At 37.5% G+C, this 20,807-nt stretch overlaps 1 pseudogene; it reads right to left on the bottom strand.

Moving 5' to 3' along the window:
* Position 1: 1 nt before the first annotated feature.
* LOC118004076 lies at positions 2-487 on the bottom strand (annotated as a pseudogene).
* Between the last annotated feature and the right edge of the window lie 20,320 nt (positions 488-20,807).

The following is a 20,807-nucleotide window of genomic DNA, read 5'->3' as shown; positions in this document are numbered from 1 at the left end:
TTTAGATGATTCCAATTTTGTTGACAGCATCCAAAGCATCATAGTCAGGAGCCAGTTGAACATATGCCTTCTTCTCTCCATCAGGCCTGATCAAGGTGTTGACCTTGGCCACTTCAGTGTCGTAGAGCTTCTTCACAGCCTGTTTGATCTGGTGCTTATTGGCCTTGACATCCACAGTGAACACAAGTGTGTTGTTGTCTTCTATTTTCTTCATGGCTGACTCAGTAGTCAGGGGGAACTTGATGATGGCATAGTGATCAAGCTTGTTTCTCCTGGGGGCGCTCTTTCGAGGATATTTAGGCTGCCTCCGCAGACGCAGTGTCTTGGGTCATCCGAATGTGGGTGACGTGCGGATCTTCTTTTTTTTGTGACTATGGACGCCTTTCAACACCACTTTCTTGTCCTTCAAAGCCTTTGCTTTGGCTTCAGCTTTGGGAGGGGCAGGGGCTTCCTTCTTAGCCTTCAGTGCCATCTTCGTAAAAGGGCTCCACTAATATCTTCTTAACTGAAATCCCTACTTTTATTCATTCTCTTTTGAGTTATTTCTATTAAGCTGCCAGAGCAGTTCACCTAGGCTCAAACCTTCCTGTAGCTTCTCAGTTTCAAATTTAAAATATTGGACTATGGATTATAAGACCTTACATGATGTGTTCCCACCCCCTCCCTGGTACCTTTCTCTTATTATCTTTCACTCCTATCCCCTTGGCTTTCTCCTCCTTGCTTTTTGACTACTCCAAGCTCACTTTTATCTCAGGAACTCTGTATGACTATTCCCTCTATCTGGAGATTAATGGAGCTTTTCTCTCTTACTTCTTGCAAGTCTTTGCTTGAATGTGGACTCATCAAAGGGAAGTTCTTTTTTTTTTTAATTAAGTTATGTTACTCACCATACATTACATCATTAGATTTTGATGTAGTGTTCCATGATTCATTGTTTGAGTATAACACCCACTGCTCCATACAGTACATGCTCTCTTTAAAACCCATCACCAGGCTATCCCATGCCCCCACACCCCTCCCCTCTAGAACCCTCAGTTTGTTTTTCAGAGTCCATTGTCTCTTATGGTTCCTCTCCCCCTCCGATTTCCCCCCCTTTTTTCATCCCCTCCTGCTTTCTTCTTTTTTTTTTCTTAACATCTATTGCATTATTTGTTTCAGAGGTACAGATCTGAGATTCAACACTCTTGCACAATTCACAGCATTCACCATAGCACATACCCTCCCCAATGTCTATCACCTACCCACCCCATCCCTCCCACCCCCTACCACACCAGCAACCCTCAGTTTGTTTCCTGAGATTAAGAATTCCTCATATCAGTGAGATCATATGATATTTGTCTTTCTCTGATTGACTTATGTCGCTAGCATAACACCCTCCAGTTTCATCCACGTCATTGCAAATGGCAAGATTTCATTCCTTTTGATGGCTGCATGATATTCCATTATAAATATATACCACATCTTCTTTATCCATTCATCTGTCGGTGGACATGTAGGCTCTTTCCATAGTTTGGCTATTGTGGACATTGCTGCTATAAACATTGGGGTGCACGTACCCCTTCATATCCCTACATTTGAGTCTTTGGGGTAAATACCCAGAAGTGCAATTGCTGGGTCATATGGTAGCTCTATTTTCAACTTTTTGAGGAACCTCCATACTGTTTTCCAGAGTGGCTGCACCAGCTTGCATTCCCACCAACAGTGTAGGACGGTACCCCTTTCTCTGCATCCCCGCCAACATCTGTTGTTTCCTGACTTGTTAATTTTAGCCATTCTGACTGGTGTGAGGTGGTATATCAGTGTGGTTTTGATTTGGATTTCCCTCATTCTGTGTGATGTTGAATACTTTGTCACGTGTCTGTTGGTCATTTGGATGTCTTCTTTGGAAAAATGTCTGTCCATGTCTTCTGCCCATTTCTTGATTGGATTCTTTGTTCTTTGGGTGTTGAGTTTGATGAATTCTTTATAGATTTTGGATACTAGCCCTTTATCTGATATGTTATTTGCAAATATCTTCTCCCATTCTGTCGGTTGTCCTTTGGTTTTGTTGACTGTTTCTTTTGCTGTGTAAAAGCTTATTATCTTGATGAAGTCCCAATAGTTCATTTTTGCCCTTGCTTCCCTTGCCTTTGGTGATGCTTCTAGGAAGAAGTTGCTGCAGCTGAGGTTGAAGAGGTTGCTGCCTGTGTTCTCCTTTAGGATTTTGATGGACTCCTGTCTCACATTGAGGTCTTTCAACCATTTGGAGTCTACTTTTGTGTGTGGTGCAAGGAAATGGCCCAGGTTCATTCTTCTGCATCTGGCTGTCCAATTTTCCTACCACCATTTGTTGAAGAGGCTGTCTTTTTTCTATTGGACATTCTTTCCTGCTTTGTCGAAGATGAGTTGACCATAGAGTTGAGGGTCCATTTCTGGGCTCTCTATTCTGTTCCATTGATCTGTGTGTCTGTTTTTGTGCCAGTACCAGACTGTCTTGGTGTGACAACTTTGTAATAGAGCTGGAAGTCTGGAATTGTGATGCTGCCAGCTTAGCTTTTCTTTTTCAACATTCCTCTGGATATTTGGGGTCTTTTCTGGTTCCATACAAATTTGAGGATTATTTATTCCATTTCTTTGAGAAAAGTGGATGGTACTTTGATAGAGATTGCATTAAATGTGTAGATTGCTCTAGGTAGCATTGACATCTTCACAATATTTGTTCTTTGAATCTGTGAGCATGGAACGTTTTTCCATTTCTTTGTGTCTTCCTCAATTTCTTTCATGAGTATTTTATAGTTTTCTGAGTACAGATCCTTTGCCTCTTTGGTTAGATTTATTCCCAGGTATCTTATGGTTTTGGGTGCAATTGTAAATGGGATCGACTCCTGAATTTCTCTTTCTTCTGTCTTGTTGTTGGTGTATAGGAATGCCACTGACTTCTGTGCATTGATTTTATATCCTGCTACTTTACTGAATTCCTGTATGAGTTCTAGCAGTTTTGGTGTGGTGTCTTTTGGGTTTTCCACATAAAGTATCATATCATCTGCAAAGAGTGAGAGTTTGACTTCATCTTTGCCAATTCGGATGCCTTTTATTTCTTTTTGTTGTCTGATTGCTGTGGCTAGAACTTCTAATACTATGTTGAATAGTAGTGGTGATAGTGGACATCCCTGCCGTGTTCCTGACCTTAGGGGGAAAGCTCTCAGTTTTTCCCCATTGAGAATGATATTAGCTCTAGGTTTTTCATAGATGGCTTTTATGATATTGAGGTATGTACCCTATATCCCTATACTCTGAAGAGTTTTGATCAAGAAAGGATGCTGTATTTTGTGAAATGCCTTTTCTGCATCTTTTGAGAGCATCATATGGTTCTTGTTCTTTCTTTTGTTAATATATTGTATCACATTGATTGATTTGTGAATGTTGAACCAACCTTGCAACCCAGGGATAAATCCCACTTGGTCTTGGTAAATAATCCTTTTAATGTAGTGTTGGATCCTCTTGTCTAGTATTTTGGTGAGAATTTTTACATCGAAGGATATTGGTCTGTAATTCTTCTTTTTGATGGGGTCTTTGTCTGGTTTTGGGATCAAGGTAATGATGGCCTCCTAAAAAGAGTTGGGAAGTTTTCCTTCCATTTCTATTTTTTGGAACAGTTTCAGAAGCATAGGTATTAATTATTCTTGAAATGTTTGGTAGAATTCCCCTGGGAAGCCATCTGGCCCTGGGCTTTTGTTTTTTGGGAGATTTTTGATGACTGCATCAATTTCCTTAGTGGTTATAGGTCTATTCAGGTTTTCTGTTTCTTCCTGGTTCAGTTTTGGTAGTTGATACATCTCTTAGGAATGCATCCATTTCTTCCAGATTATCTAATTTGCTGGCATAGAGTTGCTCATAATATGTTCTTATAATTGTTTGTATTTGTTCGGTGTTGATTGTGATCTCTCCTCTTTCATTCATGATTTTGTTGATTTGGGTCATTTCTCTTCTCTTTTTGATAAGTCTGGCCAGGGGTTTATCAATCTTGTTAATTCTTTCAAAGAACCAGCTCCTAGTTTCGTTGATCTGTTCTACTGTTGTTTTGGTTTCTATTTCATTGATTTCTGCTCTGATCTTGATTATTTCTCTTCTCCTGCTGGGTTTAGGCTTTATTTGCTGTTCTTTCTCCAGCTCCTTTAGGTGTAGAGTTAGGTTGTGTAGTTGAGACCTTTCTTGTTTCTTGAGAAAGGCTTGTATTGCTATATGCTCTCCTCTTATGACTGCCTTTGCTGCATCCCGAAGATTTTGAAGATTTTCATTTGTTTCCATGAAGTTTTTAAATTCTTCTTTAATTTCCTGGTTGACCCATTCATCCTTTAGTAGGATGCTCTTTAGCTTCCATGTATTTGAGTTCTTTCCAATTTTCCCCTTGTGATTAAGTTCTTGTTTCACAGTTTTGTGGTCTGAAAATATGCAGGGAATGATTCCAGTCTTTTGTACTGGTTCAGATCTGATTTGTGACCTAGGATGTGATCTATTCTGGAGAATGTTCCATGGGCACTAGAGAAGAATGTGTATTCTGTTGCTTTGGGGTGGAATGTTCTGAATATGTCTGTGAAGTCCATTTGGTCCAGTGTGTCATTTAAAGTCTTTATTTCCTTGTTGATCTTTTGCTTAGATGATCTGTCCATTTCAATGAGGGGGTTATTAATGTCCCTCAGTATTATTATATTGTTGTCAATGTGTTTCTTTGCTTTTGTTATTAATTGGCTCATATAATTGGCTGCTCCTATGTTAGGGGCATAGATATTTACAATTGTTAGATCTTCTTGTTGGATAGACCCTTTAAGTAGGATATAGTGTCCTTCCTCTCTCTTATTATACTCTTCGGTTTAATATCTAATTTGCCTTTGGTGTCCATTGTAATGGTAAATGGTTTTCTACCCCCACACTTTCAATCCAGGGTGTCTTTGGGTCTAAAATGAGTCTCTTGCAGACAGCATATTGATGGGTCTTGTTTTTTTTATCCAATCTGATAGCCTGTGTCTTTTGATTGGGGCATTTAGCCCATTTTCATTCAGGGTAGCTGTTGAAAGATATGAATTTAGTGCCATTGTATTGCCTGTAAGGTGACTGTTACTGTATATTGTCTGTGTTCCTTTCTGGTCTATGTTACTTTTAGGCTCTCTCTTTGCTTAGAGGATCCCTTTCAAGATTTCTTGTAGGGCTAGTTTCATGTTTGCAAATTCCTTTAGTTTTTGTTTGTCCTGTAAGTTTTTTATCTCTCCTTTTATTTTCAATGACAGCCTAGCTGGATATAGTATTCTTGGCTGCATATTTTTCTTATTTAGTGCTCTGAAGATATCCTGCCAGTCCTTTCTGGCCTGCCAGGTCTCTGTGGATAGGTCTGTTGCCAGTCTAATGTTTCTACCATTGTAGGTTACAGATCTCTTGTCCTGAGCTGCTTTCAGGATTTTCTTTTTGTCTCTGAGACTCGTAAGTTTTACTAGTAGCTGTTGGGGTGTTGACCTATTTTTATTGATTTTGAGAGGGGTTCTCTGTGCCTCCTGGATTTTTATGTCTGTTTCCTTCCCCAAATTAGGGAAGTTCTCTGCTATAATTTGCTCCAGTATACCTTCTGTGCCCTCTCTCTTTCTTCTTCTTCTGGGATCCCAATTATTCTAATGCTGTTTTGTATTATGGTATCACTAATCTCTCGAATTCTGCCCTCGTGATCCAGTAGTTGTTTATCTCTCTTTTTCTCAGCTTCCTTATTTTCCTTCATTTGGTCTTCTATATCACTAATTCTCTCTTCTGCCTCATATAACCTAGCAGTTAGAGCCTCCATTTTGGATTGCACCTCACTAATAGCTTTTTTGATTTCGACTTGGTTAGATTTTATTTCTTTTATTTCTCCAGAAAGGGTTTCTCTAATAACTTCCATGCTTTTTTCAAGCCCAGTTGGTACTGCCTCTTGTTCTTTTTGTTGAAGTGATTTTTTCCATCTTGTCATTTTGTTCAGAGGAGAATAGATGAATGAGAGAACAAAATGCTAACAGGTTAACAACGTCCCCAGAAAATATACACTAAACAAATCAGAAAAGACCTGAAACCAGGGGAAAAGAAAGGGAAAGGAAGAAAAAAGAAAAAGATGAAAACAAAGAGAAACAAACCAAAAAAAAAAACAAAAACCCAGAATATGATCAAATAAATTCAGGCTGGTGTATAGATCAGTGCCACATACTAGATTTTAGGTGTATTTTGGTCTATTAGAAGAAAGTGCCTCCCAAAATTTTAAAGAAAGAAAAGCTTACGTATGTACAAACATAAGGGTAAATATGATGAAGGGATGGAATATGACTGTAAAGATGAAAAGTATAAAAGATTTTCTAAAAGGAATTGATAAGAAGTTGTTTGAAAAATGAAAGAAGAGGATTTAAAAAAAAATGGAGAGAATGTGATCAGGCAGGAGACTAGAATAAAGCCATACACTAGAGATTTAGGGTATATTTTGATCTGTTAGGAGGAACTGTATCCTAAAATTTTAAAGAGAGCAACTTATATATATATACCCCCAAAATAATGTTAACTACTATGAAGGATAGAATATGACTCTAAAGATGCAAAATAAAAAAGATTTTTAAAAAAGGGATTGATAAGATGTTGGTTGAAAAAGGTAGAAAGAAAAATTAAAAAAAAAAGTAAAAGAAAATTAAAAAAAAATTAACTTTGAAAGACTAAAGAATCATGAGAAAAAAGCCATGAATTCTATGTGCAGTATTCTCCTCACGCTGGAGTTCTGCTGTTCTCACTGATCGGTAAACTTGGTCTTGGCTGGCTGTTCTTGCTGATCTTCTGGGGGAGGGGCCTGTTGCCATGGTTCCCAAATGTCTTTGCAGAGGCAGAATTGCCCCGCCCTTGCCGGGGCCAGGCTATGTAGTCTCCTCGGGTTTGCTCTCCGGAGCTTTTGTTCCCTGAGAGCTCTCTGTACAGCTTTGGAGGATGAGAGTGAAAATGGTGGCCTCTTGACCTCCACCCTGGAGGAACTGAGATCTCGGGGGCCTCACTCCTCAGTGCACCCCCAGAGAAAAGCAGTCAGTCACTCCCATCTCCCTGGTCTCCGGCCGCACTCCGTGCTCACCTAGTCAGTGATCGAGCATTTCTATCTCTGGTGCACACCCTGTGTGGAGTCTCCAAACCCAGCAGATCCCTGCGGTGTGCTCCCGCACTGCTCCTCCCAGGGGAGGAAGGGGAGTCTCCCCGGATCTGCCACTTGTTGGGTCCCTGCTGGAAGAGCAGTGGCCTAACTGTGCTGTGGATCACGGTTTATGGCATCCCGGAGGTGAGAGCCCACTCCTCGGCTCCATCTCTGCAGCTGACCTCCCCACTCCATGATACATGGGAGCTCTGCCGCACTCAGGCACCCCTGGTCTTTCTGTGACCCCGAGGGTCCTGAGACCACACTGTCCCAGCGAGGATCCTACCCCTCGGTTAGCCACTGGAGCGATGTCCCTCAGCGGAGCCGACTTCTAAAAGTGCTGGTTTTTTGCCCTGCTCTATCACTTGCCAGTAGCGGCTTACGGAGACCCCCACCCTGCCATCTGTCTTCCTGAGTATCACCTCAGATTCACTTCTCCACACGTCCTACCTTCCAGAAAGTGGTTGGTTTTCTGTTCAGAGAGTTGCTGCTATTCTTTTCTTCAATCTCCTGTTGAGTTTGTAGGTGTTCATAATGGTTTGATCCCTATCTAGCTGAATTCCTGGGACCAGACGAAATTTAGGTCTCCTACTCCTCCGCCATCTTCCTAGACCCCCAAAGGGAAGTTCTTGATTATAGTATGTAAAATGGCATTTCTATCCTAGTCACTCTCAATCCCCTTGCATGCTTTATTTGCCGTTGTAACACTTACCAAATTCAATATTTATTACTTATAATCTATCCCTCTAGAATGTAAACTCTGTCATTACCTGGACGTTTGTTTTTTAACTGCTTCATTGCCAGCACATATCATGGTACCTGGCACAATGCTCAATAAATATTTACTGATCACTGAATTAATGCACACTGATGTGCTCACTACAGGATTGGCTCAGGAAGGGAACATTGTTGAATGTTGAGGACATCTGGGCTTGTACTGGGGAAGAACTGCCAAAAACATAGAATTACAGACTCAGTTTTGATAGGTATAACAAACTGAACAATTCAAAGTGGTTATGTAAATAACAGTTTGCTTGCTCCAACCAATGCCTACAGAGGGACACTAATAATGCAGTACTTTTGGTTGATTTGCAAAAGATAGTAAGTTTTATATGGATTGCTCTAGTTTCTCTACCTGTACTTTTTTTTTCTCCCTTTTGTTTGTTAAGCTTATTTATTTTCTCTTCTTTCCATTTCAGTATAGTGAGATTTGATCTCTGTTTTCCCTAGAAAACAGCAGGGATCAGTGTATGGAGGTTTGGGGACAAAGCTCTGTTCCAAATTTACAAAATGCTTTCTAGAAGTCAGAGCTTTCCAGGGATAGCTAGCCTGCATTAGCAGGTGGTATATTCTCTGGCAGTATTAATGTTATAGTTGGAGGAACACTGGTGGGAGTATTGCAGAGAGGGACAAAAGCACTGGATTTCAATTTTAGATGGCTTTAGGGTAACTGATTCTCTTATCAGCCTTTATAGGGGCAAGGGGACAGAACAGATACCAAAAACAGTATACCTATTAATATCAATGGAAGAGAAGATAGTCATATAGCCATTTATTTTTATCTATGCCTTTTCTCCCTTAGTAGATCACAAACCAGTCAAGGACAGTAAATAATTAACTGAGCAGTATGATGGTTATGACCACAGCTGATGGCATCAATGACAACAGTGTTTTTTAAAAAATATATTTTTTATTGGTTCTTAAAAGTTATGAATATTCACTGTCTATTCTTGAAAATTAGAAAATGTTATTTAAAATTTACATGAGCCATAGATAGCCAGAATTAACCTTGGGTGCCCTGGGTCTTTTTCCCATGCAAAATGAAATTTTTCTTTTCTTCTCCCCATCCTTCCCCTCTCTCCCCTCCTCTCCTTTCTCCTCCTCCTTCTTCCTCTTTCTTTCCTTCTTTCTTTCCTTCCTTCTTTCTTTCTTTCTTTCTTTCTTTCTTTCTTTCTTTCTTTCTTCTTCTCCTTTTGTAGTTAAGAACAAGGGCTCTGAAATTAGACAGCTGTTGATTCAAACTGTGACTTCAAACATAGTAACCATGTGAGAAATAACAAGTTATTTAATTCCTATGAATCTTGGATTCCTTATTTATAAAAGGTGGCTAATAATAGTACATATTCCAACTTATTCTATAGTCTTGAGAATTAGTTGTGGCAAAATATGTAAAGCATTTAACAGAGGGTCTAACTCATAGCAAGTGCTCATTATATCTTAGCATAAACAACATATATTATAAGAGTGTTAATAAATAATTATTATTATGTGTTTGCAATTGCTGTCCTCATCGGGAGCAGATATGAAGGATGTGAGTCTATTACTTTATCTTGTAGATGGTTGACCTACCTGGCCTGTAAGAGTGCACTAGCCTTAGTAGGCTCTGTGTTCCTGTCTCAGATCCTACTTTCATTTGCCATGTGAATTATAGGCCAGCATAGTGTGAGAATAGCCCTGGTATAATAAACTGGGAAATCTGTGCAGCCTGCAGGGATGGCTTGTGTTCTCATTATTGGAGAGGAAAATGTATTCAGCATCATCCAGGCCCTTTTGTGCTCACATCTCCATATTGATTAAACTTCACTATTCTGAACTTCTTCAAATTGCTCTCTCATGCCTCATCTCCTTGTTGCCTTGCCATCTGTTTAATGTGTCTCTTGCTGGCCTGATGATCTAGGCTTCATTTTTCTTTGCGTGAATCAATCAAGTGAAAATAAAAATGATAAATGAGCATCTTTTGAGTGCCTACTATATTTCTGATACTTTGCAAAATGTTGTCTAATTCACAGTAACCTTATCAAATCGATATGACATCTATTTCTACTTGACAAATGAAGAAACAGTCCCCTGACCATAAAACTATAAATAGGAAGAACTGGGATTTGAACTACATGTCTACTGCTCTTACCAGGGCTTGTAGGTAATACCATGTGTTAGGGGATGTTGGAAAAGTTTAACTAAGTGAGGCAAGGCCCTTTCCCACAAAAAGCTTATAATTTAGATCATGATTCAAAAAGACAGAGGCTTTAATCATCCTGATAGGTAATGGAAATGAATGCAGCTGTCCATGGAAATATAATGAGTGATGGGAAATAGGAAAAATGGGAGAATGCATTTTTCTTTTCAAGAGTAAGTTTCTTCTTTGTAGCCATCAGGGAAGCTCTGTCTACTGTTGCCTTCTGAATTTTTAAAAGAAATAGAAAATCTGGGTTTTTGTGTTATCTTCTTATTTTTAGATATTGAAGATTAAAAAGATAGTAATAATAGCAACAAAGCAATATATGGACCTAGAGAATGACTAGAGTCTGTTATATTTGCCAGAGAGGTCTGGCACACTATCTTTTCTACTTCTGAAGCACTGGGTTCTGGAATGTTATCAGACCAATCCTGACTGAACCTGGAAAATGCGAGCATGGTGTTTGAGAGCTTGGCTATATATTATATAGTCCATGTTTATGTTGTGAATTGCAGAACTTTGAGATTGATGGGTGCTCCAGGCCAAGATGAGGTGGTCCTTGACACATATGCTGATTAGGTGAAAGATGACTGCTCTGATTCCAAGAGTGCTCATGTGATTCTTGCTCATACAGATGTTGTCATCTACAACTGTGAGGCTTTGGAAATCTACACATCTCTCCATGTTGAAGACTCTATTTTTTTCTACTGGGTACCTTGACTATGATGATTTTATTTTTTATTTTATTTATTTTATTTTATATAATTCAGATAAGTAAATCACATTTGATTTATCTCCACTTTTCTATATCAGGTATTTCTGCAATTCTTAACTATTATTGGCATTTGTCAAAGAGTGGTTGTGTTGGATTCAAGAAAATACACTTATGGACTTCAGTTGCATACTGATGACTGAAGACCTCTGGTCTAGGTCCTAAAATAAATGTACCCATTAGATGGGTACACACACACACACACACAAATCCAAAAAACCAAAAACCAAAAAACACAAAAGAGATAAAATCGGATTCTGGAGTTCTATGGGAAGATTAATTACTGAGTCTGAGAGGAGCAGCATGAGCTGGACTTCAAAGTGTGGAAGAATTTTGATGGGAAGATAATAGAGGGACATTCCAACTATGGAGGAAACACAGTGAGAAAGGTGGTTTCAAGGTAGGAACTAATCAACAAAATTTGTTCCAGGGAACAAAAATGAAAGTAGTCTGAACATGTGAAGTTTCCTAGAAAGGATTACTGAATGATAAGGGCCAAGAACTTGAGACTATACTCAGTAAGGATGGGAAGGACACTGATTATTTTCTAAGAAATCTCTGAGTCTATGAATATTTCTGTTCCTTTGAGGTGCATATAACTAAGTTCAGGCATTAGGTAGATTATGGTGAATTACATACCCATTTAATGCCTCCATGATGTTTCCAGTTTACTGGATGAGATCAGCATGGGTCAAATAAGCATGAAAATAAACATAGTTTCAAATGGTGTTAAATATCATGAGGATGTGTAACAACAGGAGGACTTAAAAGAATCTTTGGAAACAAAAATGAATTCTTGGAGGTCATTCTTAGACATGTAAAATAAGATTTGGAAGGAGAATAAAGTTAAATAGGAGAAGGGGCAGATAAAATAGCATGTATGAATGAATGGCCTCAGGAGAAAGAAGCATGGCTTTTGAGAGAGAAAGACCAGTGTGACCAAAGCACAGAGAGATAGGAAGATAGGCATAAAATGAAGCTTTGCTGAGGTGGAAAGGCTCTAAAAGATTCTGGTCTTTATTTCAAAAGAAATGGAAAACTTCAAAAGAAATGGGAAGATGACATGATTACATCTGAATTTCCCAGAGGGAGATAGTCAGAGGGCTCAGAAATACTTGAATCCTTCAGGTTAACCAACCTTTTTCCTTAAGAAGAGCCATAGAAATCATAATCCCAAAACAGACAAAGGAAAGCAAAGTGAAATTTAGTTAGCTTTAGGAGCATATTAGGCATCTCTTTTGTGGTACTGCAATATCCTCTCAGCTATGCCTCACCCTAGGAATGCTTTGGAGACTGATATCTTGAGGTTTTTGACAAAACTTTGGCAGGTACAATGGGACAGTGTCTTGGCTCAGGCCAATACCTTCTGTCCTTCACCCCCCCCACCCCCTAATGCTATAGGATCTCCTCTGCATCCATGTACAAACTGGAAGTGTAGGGCTACCCTTGACTAAGGTGGGCATAAACAATAAATATTTTCCCATTAGTTAACCAAGGCAGACAATTCTGAAACAATTTTGCAAGGAAGAGTTCTTGTTTGCTTTATGTATTTGTTTTTTCCCCCCAGCTTTATTGAAGTATTATTGACAAATAAAAGTGGTACATATTTAGGTTGTACAATGTAATTTTTAAAGGTATACAATATGATGTTTTAATACATGTATACATTGTAAAACAATTACCATAATCAAGTTAATCAACATATCCATCACCTCACATAGTTAACTTTTTTGTGTGATGAGAAAAGTTAAGACCTACTCTCTTAGCAAATTTCGAGTTTGCAGTACAGTATTATTAACAGTAGTCACCAATGTCTTTGTTAGATCCCCAGAACTTTTTCGTCTTATAACTGAAAGTTTATACCCTTTGACCAATATTTCTCCATTTCCCCATCACCCTTCCCCCAACCCTTGACAACTGCCATTCTACACTGGTTCTGAGTTTGACTTTTTAAGATTCTACACATGACTGAGATCATACAATATTTGTCTTTCTGTATCTGGCTTATTTCACTTTGTGTAATGTCCTCCAGTTTTATCCATGTTCTCACAAATGGCAAGACTTCCTTCTTTTAAAAGATTGATTAATATTCCATTTTATATATATATATCTATATCTATCTATCTCACATTTTCATTACCCATTCATCTATCAATGGACACTTAAGTTGTTTCCATATCTTGGCTATTGTGAATAGTGCTGCAGTAAACATGGGGGTGCAGCTATCTCTTTTAGATCCTAAATTCCCTTCATTTGAATATATGCCCAGAAATGGGATTGCTGGATTTTATGGTAGTTTTATTTTTAATTTTTGAGGAATCTCCATACTGTTTTCCATAATACTATACCAATTTACATTCCCACCAATAGTGCACAAGGGTTCTGAGGAATCCCGTGAAGGTCCCTATAGGAACCTTATTCAGGCCCTGGGGGTGGCCAACCTGGTACACGTTTCTGTATTGCCTTTTCTTATTTACCTTTTTCACTCTCCCTCTCCTGTATCTTGCTCCTTGGGATCACATTCCCAAATAAACTACAAGCATCTGTGTTTTGGTTGCAGGCTCTGCTTTTTAGGAGAACTCCAGCTAAGACTGAAGCTCTTCATGACTTCTGATTCAGAAGTTGGATAATCTAGCAAACAACTTCTGAGTTTTCTGCCTATTTTAACACCTCCTTTTTAGTTTCCATAGATGGCTATTCTTTCTTCCTGATACCAATCAGCCAAAGGTGATCACTGACATGAGTTTTTGTACTGCTTATGTGTCAGACTTTTCCATTTAGCCTGTATTCTTTGATCATGATGAAATTAAATAAAAAAATCAACAACAACTTAAATGAAAATACATCCCTGAACAGTTGGAGATTTAAAAACACATTTCTACATTAACCTGAAGTCAAAGAAGAATTCCTAAATAAATTGGAAAATGTTCAGAACTGAATACTAACAAAAATAATATGTATCAAAACTTGTGGATTCAACCAAAATATTACTTTGAGGAAAAAAATTTAACTATAAATGCTTAAATTAGCTAGGAAGAAAAATTGAAAACTTTTAGCAAGCATTCAACTTAAGACATTTATAAATGAATAACATTAAACCCAAAGAAAAGTAATAAAAACAAAAGCAAAAATATGATGAAAAAACAAGGATAAACTAAAGAGGATAAGCAGAGCCAAAAATTGATTCTTTGAAAACATTTTTATCATGAAAAATTTACCATGGGATTTCTGGAACACAGAGTATGCATATGCTCAGATTGAATAGATATTGACCAACAGTTTCCTAATTCACACTCTCCTCAGTGGTGTGAATGCATCTTACCTTTCATCAACCTCTCCAACAAAAGGCTTTAGAGGCCTGTAGACCTGAGCTTGGACACTGGCTCTGCATTTATAAACTCCATGACTTGCCTGAGTCTTTGCACTGTTTTTTTTTTTTTTTTTGAGTACCAAGATGTTTTAATTTGTTGTGTGAAATTGTACTTTTAGTCTCATATCACAGACTAATGAAAAAAATCTCAGAATCATAACAAAGTAGTTCCATTTTAAAATGAGTCTAATTCTGCTGTGTTAACTTTCATGAACATTTCATTTAAAAGTTATTAAATCTCTGAGTACATTATCACATGCCTTTAACTTCCTTGCAGAAAGCTTTTTAATTTTTCTTTTCTTTTTAATTTTTTAAATTTAATTTTATTATGTTATGTTAGTCACCATACATTACATAATTAGTTTTTGATGTAGTGTTCCCTGATTCACTGTTTGCGTATAACACCCACTGCTCCATGCAATACATGCCCTCCTTAATACCCATCACTGGGCTAACCCATCCCCCCACTCCTCTCTCCTCTGAAACCCTCAGTTTGTTTCCTGTAGTCCATAGTCTCTCATGGTTCATCTCCCCCTCTGATGCCCCCCTCACTTTTCCCTTCCTTCTCCTAATGTCCTCCATGCTATTCCTTATGTTCCACAAATAAGTGAAACCATATGATAATTGACTTTCTCTGCTTGACTTATTTCACTTAGCATAATCTCCTCCAGTCCCATCCATGTTGATGTAAAAGTTGGGTATTCATCCTTTCTGATGGCTGAGTAATATTCCATTGTATATATGGACCACATCTTCTTTATCCATTCATCTGTTGCAGAGCATCTCGGCTCTTTCCACAGTTTGGCTATTGCGGACATTGCTGCTATGAACATTGGGGTGCATATGGCCCTTCTTTTCACTACATCTGTGTCTTTGGGGTAACTACCCAGGAGTACAATTGCTAGGTTATAGGGTAGCTCTATTTTCAACTTTTTGAGGAACCTCCACACTGTTTTCCAAAGTGGCTGTACCAACTTGCATTCCCACCAACAGTGTAAGAGGGTTGCCCTTTCTCCACAACCTCTCCAACATTTGTTGTTTCTTACCTTGTCAATTTTTGCCATTCTAACTGGTGTAAGGTGGTATCTCAATGTGTGTTTTTTTTTAAATTTTATTTTATTATGTTATATTAGTCACCATACAATACATCATTAGTCTTTGATGTAGTGATCCATGATTCATTGTTTTTGTATCGAATTTCCCTGATGGCTAATGATGATGAATATTTTTTCATGTGTCTGTTAGCCATTTGTATGTCTTCTTTGGAGAAGTGTCTGTTCATGTCTTCTGCCCATTTTTTTGATTTGATTATTTGTTTTTTGGTGTTGAGTTTGAGAAATTCTTTATAGATCTTGGAAATCAGCCCTTTGTCTGTAGTGTCATTTGCAAATATCTTCTCCCATTCTGTGGGTTGCCTCTTTGTTTTGTTGACTGTTTCCTTTGCTGTGCAGAAGCTTTGCACTTTTCTGAAATTCAGTTTCCTCGCTTGAAAATTAAATATTTGTTTAATCTGAAGATTATTAAAATATTAAAATGAGATATACATGTAAGGATATAATATAGTTCCTCTTGCAATTTGATTAGTAAAGAGGAGCTTTTGTTTTATTATGTCGATGCCCATATTTTAGTCTTCACACTAGATTAATATTCTCCTTCAGCCCAAGGGTTATATCTTATTCATCTTTTTAATCATATAAACATGAACCTCAATATCTTACATAGAAAATGCTCAATAAATACTTACTAAATAAATGAATATATAAATGTCATTTTTAATACATACATAAAGGTTCATACAATTGGTGCCATTTTAATATGTAGACAATATGATAGGCAGGTTTACCCTTGGGTTTTACTACATTATCCTATGCTAATCCATCTGCCAGAAACTATAGCTAAGCTACATGAAACTGACCACTTTTGCAGATAAAAATGTTTAAAACCAGCAACTTCATATGGCTCAGCCTAATGCCCTGGAGTAGTTATCTACAGCTGTTCTTTCTTGGTTTATATTAATTTTTATTTTCGTGCTCTTCAGGCAACATCTGCTTAGGGGCTTTAACTTTTAAGAATCTTACACTTCTTATAGCAGTTAGCTTCATAAGTCTTTCACCATAAATAAAGAAATTTTTTCCAGGATTACATCCTGTAAACTCACATACTGTTGGAGGAAGAACCAGAGATTTAAATCAGAATGGAATTTCAGCTCTGGTGCAGATACTAACTAGTTGTGCAATGAAGTTACAAGTTAGTTTACCTTTCTGAGTTTGATTTTCCTCCTCTCAAAGTAAAATGGCTTAAGCTGCAAAGATTATTCCTGAATCTTCTTTCAGTCATAAATTTCTTTAAACCTAAACATGAAGCATTGATTGTTGTACACATACTTTATTGAGTCTGTTTTTAATAAAACCTGGTGTAAGGTACTGATGATGCACATAAGACTATGTCAGTAATTTGGTGTTAGGCTAAGTGTGTAACAGAATGGTGTAATTAAAGGAGGATGGATAGAGTCTGAAATCTATCTTTATGACTTATTTGTTGAATTCCCATAAGGAAAGCACATAAAATCTCTTTATTCTCCTACTCTATTAAATAAGAATAACAATAATAGCTATTTTAGGTAGAGGATGATAATGAGTATCAAAATTGGTAATGTTTGTGAGAGGTCTTCAAAAGGTCTAAAATAGGACTTTGCAGGTTTGGTTATATCACAGGTCAGTAAGAGATAAACAAAAATTTAGGAAATTACATGGTGGTTTATTTATTTACCTTTTAAGATACTTCTAATTTTATAACAATTTGAGATTTATAAAAAATTGTGAATATAGTACAGAAAGTTTCCATAATATTCCCCAGCCAGTTTTCCCTATTATAAGCACCTTACATTAGAATGGCACATTTGTTACAGTTAATGAATCAATATTAATAAATTATTACCAACTAAAAAGTCCATACTTTTTTAGATTTCCCTAGTTTTTATTGAATGTCTTTTTTGTGATCCTGGATCCCATTCATGATACCACATTACATTTTCTCATCATGTCTCTCTAAGCTCTTCTTGACTCTGACAGTTTCTTAGGCTTTCCTTTGTTTTTGGTGACACTGATAGTTTTGAGGTTTACTTGTATTTTCTAGCATATCCATCAGTTGAAATCTGTCTGATTTTTTTTTTTTTAATGATTAGACTGGGCAACTTTTTCAGTGGATTCCTGTGTTCCTTTGACATACACATATACTCACGTAGTTGGCTTTTTATTTTTGTTTTGAGCACTTGCTACCTTCTGGCATTACAAGATATTCCAGGTTCACCTTGTATATTTCCTGCCTCAGTTCTAGAATCAGCAATTTCCCCATGGGCCCCTGGCTTTCTTTATTGGGAAATGGTATTACAAAACAAGATCTAGGTGTTCAGTGTACCTCAGCTATTGGGGTGTCATTGCTTTTAGCCCTCTTAACTGACATAGCGTGGAAATAAGTGTGTGTCTTTTACACATATATATGTATATAATAATTTATATATGTATCTATAGATATTCATATACAGAATCCTGTGTATCTATATGAACCCAAGCATGAATTCCTACTCATGTCTCCAATTCTAATCTATTACTACATGGTTCATTCTAGTCTTTTCCTTTGCTTATCTGTAAATTCCCACTCCTACAGTAAGGACCCTGGCTATCACCATTCAGCATTTTTTACTTAGCTGTTTAATTCAGTATTCATGTGTAGTGCTATTGTTGATCCATTTCTATAGGATCAGTGAGAGTATAGTTTCTCTCTTTTTTTTTAAAGAATAGTGGTTTATTCTTGAACTTTTTTTTAAATTATGTTATGTTAATTACCATACATTACATCATTAGTTTTTGATGTAGTGTTCCATGATTCATTGTTTGCATATAACACCCAGTCCTCCATGCAGAACATGCCCTCTTTAATACCCATCACCAGGCTGACCCATCCTCCCACACCCCTCCCCTCTAGAACCCTCAGTTTGTTTCTCAGAGTCCATAGTCTCTTGTGGTTCATCTCTGCCTTCAATTCCCCCCCTTCATTTTTTCCTTCCTACCATCTTCTTCTTCTTCTTTTTTTTTTTAACATATAATGTATTATTTGTTTGAGAGGTACAGGTCTGTGATTCAACAGTCTTACACAATTCACAGCGCTCACCATAGCACACGCCCTTCCCAATGTCTACCACCCAGCCACCCCATCCCTCCCACCCCACCACTCCAGCAACCCTCAGTTTGTTTCCTGAGATTAAGAATTCCTCATATCAGGGCACCTGGGTGGCTCAGTTGTTAAGTGTCTGCCTTCGGCTCAGGTCATGATCCCAGGGTCCTGGGATCGAGCCCTGCATCGGGCTCCCTGCTCAGCGGGGATCCTGCTTCTCCGTCTCGCTCTGCCTCTCCCATATGCTTGTTCTCTCTCTCAATAAAATCTTAAAAAAAAAAAAAAAGAATTCCTCATATCAGTGAGATCATATGATACATGTCTTTCTCTGATTGACTTATTTCGCTCAGCATAATACCCTCCAGTTCCATCCACATCATTGCAAATGGCAAGATTTCATTCCTTTTGATGGCTGCATAATATTCCATTGTATATCTATACCATGTCTTCTTTATCCATTCATCTGTTGGTGGACATCTTGGCTCTTTCCATAGTTTGGCTATTGTGGACATTGCTGCTATAAACATCGGGTGCACTTATCCCTTCAGATCCCTACATTTGTATCTTTGGGCTAAATACCCAGTAGTGCAATTTCTGGGTCTTATGGTAGCTCTATTTTCAACTTTTTGAGGAACCTCCATACTGTTTTCCAGAGTGGCTGCACCAGCTTGCATTGCCACCAACAGTGTAGGAGGGTTCCCCTTTCTCCGCATCCCTGCCAACATCTGTCATTTCCTGACTTGTTAATTTTAGCCATTCTGACTGGTGCGAGGTGGTATCTCATTGAGGTTTTGATTTGATTTCCCTGATGCTTAGCGATGTTGAGCACTTTTTCATGTGTCTGTTGGCCATTTGGACGTCTTCTTTGGAAAAATGTCTGTTCGTGTTTTCTGCCCATTTCTTGATTGGATCATTTGTTCTTTGGGTGTTGAGTTTGATAAGTTCTTTATAGATTTTGGATACTAGCCCTTTATCTGATATGTCATTTGAAAATATCTTCTCCCATTCTGTCGGTTGTCTTTAGGTTCTGTTGACTGTTTCTTTTGCTCTTTTACCTTAGTCTTACAGAATCCACACATTTCTGAAGTTACTTAGGTCAGCACCTACCCCATCCTACCCCCTCAATCCCTTCAGTGGTGTTATTTCATGTATTTCATACATATAGTGAGGCTGTTTTATCACATTTTTGCTTTCAATCCTGGGATCCTTTGACCTCCTAAATTATTATTTTTTTTAATTTGTGTTCATTAAGGTTCACTTTTTATGCTGCAGTATTCAATAAACAAATGAACAAATGTGTAGTATCATGTATCCTATATTACAGTATCAAAGAGTATGTTCACTACCATAAAACCACACTGTGCTGCTCAAATTCAACTTCCCCTTCCCTCTTTCAGAATTCCTGGCAACCAATTATCTTTTTAGCCTCTTTAGAGTTTTGCCTTTAATGGAATGCCTTATGAATGAAGTAGTAGTTCAGTATGCAGCTTTTTCATGCTGGCTTCCTTTACTTAGCAATGTGTACTCAAGTTTCCTCCATGTCTTTTGTGGCTTAGTAGCTCATTTCTTTCTTTCTTTCTTTTTTTTTTTCCTGAATAAAATTCAATTGTATAGATGTACCACATTTGCTTATTCATTTACCTATTGAAGAACATCTTGATTGTTTCTCATTTTGTGCTATCATAGATAAAAGAGCTATAAAGATTGCATGTTGGGTTTTGTGTGGACATAGTTTTCAAATCAGTTGGATAAATACCTAGAAACATGATGGCTGCATCATAGGGTAAAACTATGTTTAGCTTTGTAAAAAAATTAGAAAAATGTCTTCCAAAGTGACTGAACTATTTCACATTCCCACCAATAATGCATGACTGTTGTGCATACTCACTGGCAATTGGTATTTTCAGTTTTTTTAGAAAAAAATTAGGCATTCTAATAAGTGCAGAGTGGTATCTCATTGTTGGTTCAGTTTGCAGTTTCCTAAAGACAATTGACGTTTAATATCTTTTTACTTGCTTATTTTCTATTTACATATCTTCTTTACTGAGATGTCTGTTCAGGTCATTTGCCCATTTTAAAATGGGTTGTTTGCTTACTTACTGTTGAGTTTTAGAGGTTCTTTGTATAGTTTGTATACCATTTTTTTTATCAGCTATGCATTTTTGAAACATTTTCTTCTTATTTTTGGCTTGTCTTCAGATTTTAACTGTATTTTACAAAGAATTTAAAAATTTTTATCAAATTGCAACTTTATAATTTTTTTCATGGAATATGCAGTTAGTATTATATCTAAAAACTGATTGCCAAGGAGGAGTTAAGATGGCAGAGGCGTAGAGCGACCCTAAATTTGTCTTGTTCCTCATATACAACTAGATAGTTA

Source organism: Mirounga leonina, unplaced genomic scaffold, assembly GCF_011800145.1.
Source record: "Mirounga leonina isolate KUSES-001 unplaced genomic scaffold, KU_Mleo_1.0 Mir_92, whole genome shotgun sequence".
In the NCBI taxonomy this organism is placed as follows: Eukaryota; Metazoa; Chordata; class Mammalia; order Carnivora; family Phocidae; genus Mirounga; species Mirounga leonina.
Note: the sequence above shows the minus strand (reverse complement) of the source record. Positions and strands in the feature narration are given on the sequence as shown.